The sequence below is a fragment of the Mustela nivalis genome (assembly GCF_964662115.1).
Source record: "Mustela nivalis genome assembly, chromosome: 2".
Taxonomy (NCBI): Eukaryota; Metazoa; Chordata; class Mammalia; order Carnivora; family Mustelidae; genus Mustela; species Mustela nivalis.
Window position 1 is genome coordinate 89,663,217 of NC_139021.1, and position 7,032 is coordinate 89,670,248.

Here is a 7,032-nt window from a genome sequence, read left to right on the forward strand (position 1 = left end):
AAGTAATCCTCAAGAATTATTATTAGGTCCACTGGATTGGTAAGTAGGAAAGAAAATGTTGGGACTTCCATAAATATTCTGAATGTTAAAAGTTACACTCTTTCTCTAGCATTTTCTAGAGAAGTTTTTAAAAAACCATGAAGCTTCAAAGAAAAGATATGCAAATTTCTCTCTGTCTTCCTTCTGTCTTATAAAAGGAAGTGGGACATGTACAGAGGTCATTCACAGGGTAGGAAAAAGGAGGAAGACCAGCAAAGATCATCCCAGTGAGTCTGCAGAGAACTGATTTCAACATGTTTAGTAGCAGCAGAAAAGCCTGAAGAGAAAAGTGGGGTACACCTCAAGGTTTGCCTCCCTGTTCTTCCTAGAAAAAAAAAAAATCTATGGTTTGTTCAGGTATCTACATTTTCTCCAAGAGGTTCAATAGGAGGTGACTTCAACTCAGTTCAATTCTTATTTTCCTACCTTTTACACTACTGAAGTTTGGGCAGGGTGATGCTTTGTAATGGGGTGCTGTCCAGGGCACTGCAGGATGGTTAACCTCATCCTCAGCCTCTATATGCTAGTTGTCAGTAGCACCACCCCCACCAGTTATAACAACTCAAAATGCCTCCAGACATTGCCATATGTGCCCGGGGGAAAGAGGGGCAGAATCACTCTAGGTGAGAAACCCTGATGCAAGCCAATAAGCACAGGGCACTTCTCTGTCCCATGGGCACCAAACTTAAGTTGGCCTTACCACAAAGATCTGGGGACTGATCACTCTCTCCCTATCCTTACTCCAAAACGAAGGAAAAGGGTGAAGCCCAAACTGCCGCCAGTAGCTATTCTGCCACTCCAAACAAAATGACCAGCTTTGCTTGGTCTTGCAGCAGACACTGAGGATAGCAGAGCACATAAAAAAAAAAAAAAAAAAAAAAAAAAAAAAAGACCCTGTGCTTGAGGAAAATGTTTGGTCCTGTAGTTTCAGCTATGGGAGGGGACAGCATTTCTTATGTCTAAGCCAGTTTGGGAAATGTTACCTTGTCACTTGCTAATAAAGTCATCTTAAATAATACTATTTGCAAATCCAAGGAAAAGACGTGATTTAAACTGAATGGCTATTTAAAGGCTGTATTCACCCGGGGTTCTATATCTATAAAAAACCTACACTAGACCAAATGTTAGCAGGCAGCTCATCCCTAACCTATCCCAAAATGAATGCTTGCTAGTCTTTGTAAACCTCCTCTTCTCAGATTCTTCCTCATCTCAGAAACTGGCAACTCCTTTCTCCTAGGTGCTCAGACAAAAACCCATGGGGCCATCCATGACTCCTCTCTACCTTTTATACCTCTGACATTTACTCCATTCTCAACAGAGCAGCTTGAGGGATCCCATTAAAAACATGGATCACTAAGTGCAGTATTTCCAGATGGATGCCAAAATGGAAAAGAAACATTATTGGAATAACTGGTGAGATTTGGATAAAAACTATAGTTTAGTTGATCATATGGTATCAATACTAATTTAGTTTTAAAAAATGCACCATGCTTAAGTAATATGTTAACATTAGGGGAAGTTGGATGAAAAGCTTATGGGAACTCTCTATACTTTCTTGCTAATTCTTCGAAATCTAAAACTAACCCAAGGTAAAAGTTTTAAAAATTTTTGAAATATTTAATAAATTAAAAGTGTTACATAATGACATTTCTCTGTACAGAATTCTCCCATTTTATGCAGATATGCAGGTATGCATTTACCTCATTTTATGCAGATTAAATAGCCAAAACCTTACAACCATCCCCAATGCCTCCCATCATGTGGCCTTTGGGTCCTTTTTCTGACTTCACCTTTCACTAACCACCCTATACACACCCTATACACATGTTGTTCTAGACACAACAGTCACCTTATCAACACACCAGTCATGTTCTTGTCTCAGTGCCTTTGTACTGGACATCCCAAATGTCACAGTTTCTATAGGTCTTCACTTCAATGTCACCTTCTCAGTCTTCTGCCCAGTGTAAAATAGAAGCAATCCACCTCCAATACTCCTTTCTCCCTATGTTCCATTTTCCTTCATAGCATGTACCATTAATTAATATACTAAATGTTTTCTTATTTATTGTGGTCATTGTCTGTGTTGACAACTAGAACGTCAACTCTAGGAAACAAACAGTTTTGTTTGCCTTGCTCACTATTATTTCAGAATCTAGAATGGTGCCTGGCACTTAGAAGCCTTATTTGATGAATGAATAAATGAATGAATGAATGAATATTCCTGTATAATATTTTGTTAACTAAACTTATTATTACAATCCTGTCATATAAGTACCAGTGCTACACAAAACATATGTCTAGAAATTCTAGGAAAGGGGAACATCATCTAACTGTAGTCCAAGAAATAAACTACATGCAGGAATTAATGTAAATATCTCTAATGAAACTTCAGTTTTTGGTTTCCTGTGGAGCTTGGAAGTTACCACTCTGTTCTAAAAATAAGTAAAAAAATTAAACATACCAAACAACCAGCAACTATTCTTGGATCCATAGGGAGGCAAGGACATGGGCTAGGCCACTACTCCCAAGATTGGACAGACAGACAAATACAGAGTCACAGTTTACCAGAACAGTCTCAGGAGCAGAAATCACTGTGGAAACCAATGCCTGAGTAGGAAAACCTGAACTGTATTTGACAAATTTCTAGAGACTGGATGAAGACAAGTCTGAGAGTTAAAGAATCCAGGAGGTCTCAGTCATATGTGAGGTAGGGAGAGCACAATATTGTGGGATTTACCTCCAGGAGCACAGCCAATGTTCCCACAGTAAATATCAGAAAAATATTTCCTTGTGCATCTAGTAGTGGGAGGGGAAAAGTAATTATTTTGAAATACTCCAGATTGCTCTTTTTAGCAAGGCTTGACTTTGGGAAGAACTAGTTAACCAAAACCTAACTTGCTGGGTTATCATCAGAATCTAATTAACCTGGAGAAAGGGAAATATCAAATTCAGCTTTCTTGAGTCATCCTGTCCCATCAAAGGGGTGGGGTGGGGAAACAAAATACAGAACGTGGATGAAGAAATAAAGCTATTCTAGTTTACAGATGACATGATCATGTATATAGAAAGTCTGAAAGAAAAAAAATAAATAAAACAAAACAAAAACCTTCCTGAAACTAACAAGTGATTATAGTAATATTGCAAGATACAAGGTTATACAAATACAAAGATACAAATACATCCTTATACATGAGCAAAGAACAAGTGGAATTTGAAATTTAAAACACAATACCATTTACATTAGGTTCTAAAAACTAAATAATTATGTATAATTCTTAAAATGTGTACAAGCTCTGTATGAAAAAAAACTATAAAACTGATAAATCAAAGAAGAACTAAGCAAATGGTGAGATAGTCCATGTTTATAGACAGGAAGACTTAATATTCTCTAGATATCAATATTTGCCAACTTGATCTATAGATTCAAGGTAATTGCAATAAAAATCCCAACAACTTATTTTGTGGATATTGATAAGCTGATTCTAAAGTTTATGGAGAGGCAATGACCTAAAATAGCCAACACAATATTGAAGAAGAAGAACAAAGTTGGAGGTCTGATATTACCCAGCTTTAAGAGTTACTGCAAATCTATAGTAATCAAGACAGTATGCTTTTAGAAAAACAAATTAAAAAGCAAGTAGATAAATGGAATAGAATAGAAAGCCCAGAATTAGACCCACATAAATATAATCAGCTGATCTTTGACAAGGAGCAAAGGCAATACAACATAGCAAAAATGGCCTCTTCAACAAATGGTGCGTCGCTGCACATGTACATGTACAAGCGGACATCTACATACCAAAAAAAAAATGACTCTAGACACAGACCATAAATTCACTAAAATTAAAAACTTCTGCTCTGCAAAAGATAATGTCAAGAGAATGAAAGTATAAGTCACAGACTGGGGGACATTTGCAAAAGACATGTCTGATACAAGACTGTTATCCAAAGAACCCTTAAAACTCAACAATAACAAAAGAAACAACTTCATTAAAAACTGAGCCAAAGTTCTTAACAGACCCCTCACCAAACAAGCTATACATATGGCAAATGAGCATATGAAATGGTGTTCAACATCATATGTCATTAGGGAAGTGTAAATTAAAACCAATAATGAGATAAAATTAGATATCTATCAGAATGGTCAAAATCCAAGACACTGGCAACAATAAATGCTGGAGGGTGTGTGAAGCAAGAGGGACTCACTTTCATTGCTGACAGAAATGCAAAATGATATAGCTACTCTAGAAGACTGGTAGTTTCTTTTTCTTTTTCTTTTTCTTTTTAACTAAAAAAAATTTTTTTTCCATTTAAAAAAGTATTTAGAACACATAAAACAAGGCAACATTTATTCTTTCTTCTCATCTTCTGGGGCGGGGTCTGTTGGTGGCTCCTCCATGGTGGCACTGTTGCTCTCCCAGCCAGTGTTACTATCACTGGTCCCTTCCTCAGCCATACTGTCCCACCCCCTCCTTCCCGCTCTCCTTGTCCTCAGGAGTAGATGTGCTTTCTTTACCATTCTGTTGGCTTTCTGTCGCTTCTTCAAGGTATGTCTCCTCTGTCTCCATTGGGATGCTCTCGTTGTCCTTCTTCTCTTCGGTCTTACTCGCAGCTTGCTCTTCCTCAGGAACCAGGCTGCTCTGACTGCGTTCAGCTTGCTCTGCTGCCTCTTTCTCTCTTTCCTCCTGCCTTTTCCGAGCCTGCTCCTCTGCCTGTGCAATTTCAGCAGCAATTTTTTCCGTATCCACTTATTCTTTTAAACCACACAACCTTTTAAGTTCATTGTTAAATGAATCTGTGCTTTCCAGGAATTTCCTCTTCTTTTCCTGGTGTCACTCCTCTATTTGAAGAAGTTCAGCTTCTAGTTTTCTCTGATGAACCATTAAGGACTGGACCTGTCGTTTGAGGACCTGCACTCTAGCTGTTGTGACAACTGACCGAACATCTGGCATCACACTCTCACTGAGGATTTCACTGATGAGGCGGTGGTTTCTCTGAAAACGGGCGGTGGCTGTATGCTTCATTGAAAAGCCATCATCATAATCGTCTGGATCTTCAGCAGGCTGGATGCTCATGTACGGCTCTTCTTTCTCCATGCAAGACTGTCTCTGTTGACTTTCTTCCTCTAAAGCAGCTTCTGCACGACTTTTTGCATTTATGTAAGCAAGGTATGTGGGGGAATTATGATAGGCCTTCATAGATTCATTGTACTCTATCTTTTCTGCTTCATATTCGTTTAAATATTCTTGTTTGTCTTCATCAGTGAGATCTCGCCACATGCCACCAATAATCTTGCCAATATCCCACAACTTTAGGTCAGGGTTGGAAGCTTTTACTTGGTCCCAGACCTTTCTGCTGTACCTCATGTAGGGCATCAGTGGCTTATCTGGTCGCTTTGGGGGTTTTGGAATTGTAATACCAGAGGATGCCATGACCCGGCTGTTGGTGCCGGGTTCCCTCAGGCCTGTAGTTGTTGTAGGCGAGATGACTGTATGAATTGTATCTCACAAACCCTGGTGTGCTGGGCATTTGTGTTTCAGGAGCTGGGGTGGGAGGTGGGGCATCAGATGGTCTTTTTGACATTTTGGAAGATTAAGTTCTCAGTTCCTTAAGAATGAATCTGAGACACCGCGGGCAGAAAAAGGGCCCGCAGCTCCGGCCTCATTTCCCTTTGTCCCCTGTTTGGTAGTTTCTTAAAACCTAAACACACTCTATGTGATACAGCAATTACTCCTTGGTGTGACACTCCATCTTGCCCAGAAGAGGGGCCTTGTTGAAAGTTAACCAGGAGCTGGCTGGCTACACCAGACGGAATGTGAGCTTCATAAAAGAAGATTTCGACCTTCAGTTGAAACAACAACTTGTATTTGGTTCAGTTTTCTCAGCGTCTCTCTGGGGTGGGATGTTGGTGCCCACTGATGATAAACCATCAAGTATTATGGTCAGGTTTTACCTCAGAGGACCATCCAGTGTTCTTCTGTTCAGGACACATAGTGTTGGACCACAGAGCAAAGGCAGCTATCTGGGTGGAGAGGAATACTGGGCCGGCGGCCTGCATGTGTACACTCCACTGCCTTTCCTGCCAGGCCAGGCCAGGCCAGGGCAGCTTCGGGGAACTCTTCAGAATACCCTTCTTCCTCAATGCAGAGAACCTCCACAACCTCAACTATGGGGAGGACCCCAAGGCTCATATCCAGAAGCTGGCTGAGTGTATCTGCTGGTTTTATGGTGCCAGTATCATCCTCGGGCTTGGCAACATCACCCAGCTGTAACTGAATTACTGTGTCCCCATAAGTGTGCAGAAAGGTGACAGGATATGTGATGGTGTCCATTTTGGAGCTGGGATCAGGTTCCAGTAGCTGACACGTGTGCTGGAGGCTACACACTTTCTCACCAAGGAAACACGACCATACTGTTCTTTGCAGTCCTCATGGGAAACCATGTAAAAAAAATTTTAAAGGCAAAAATAAAATAAAATAATATTTATCACTTTTCACTTTATCATTTCACTTTATCACTTATCATTTTATCACTCTGATAATGTTTCCACTGCAAGTATTCAGCTATGGAATTGGAAATAACTTGCTTACAGTGGCTATGGGTTGGAAACACCAATTACTGGATTGCCTCATAAGTACTTACTTTCACAATTCTTTGACAACAGAACATTAATCAGGATCAGAAATGTGACTTGCCCTCTCAGTCTGTGTTCTTCTTCAAATCCCCTAAGTAAATATTCACCTGCAGCTGAATCTCTTGTTGGCCATGCCTTAGCCTCAATAATCTGGCAATATTCTGTATTCTAAGACCGTCTAACATCGTATTGCTCTAGTGGGCTTTTACATTATCCCATATCTAACCTTGGTGACATAACTTAAAGGAGCTGAAAGTGTATGTCTACACAACAACCTGTAAGATGTTTACAGCAGCTTTATCCATAATTGCCAGAACTTGAAAGTAACCAAGATATCAGTCCTTCAGTATGTGAAAGGA

General features: G+C 39.8%; 1 pseudogene across 1 annotated transcript; it reads right to left on the minus strand.

Moving 5' to 3' along the window:
• Nucleotides 1-4,335: 4,335 nt before the first annotated feature.
• Nucleotides 4,336-5,712, minus strand: LOC309859500 (SWI/SNF-related matrix-associated actin-dependent regulator of chromatin subfamily E member 1 pseudogene; annotated as a pseudogene). Its single transcript has one exon. The product of its transcript is annotated as an SWI/SNF-related matrix-associated actin-dependent regulator of chromatin subfamily E member 1 pseudogene (transcript).
• Between the last annotated feature and the right edge of the window lie 1,320 nt (nt 5,713-7,032).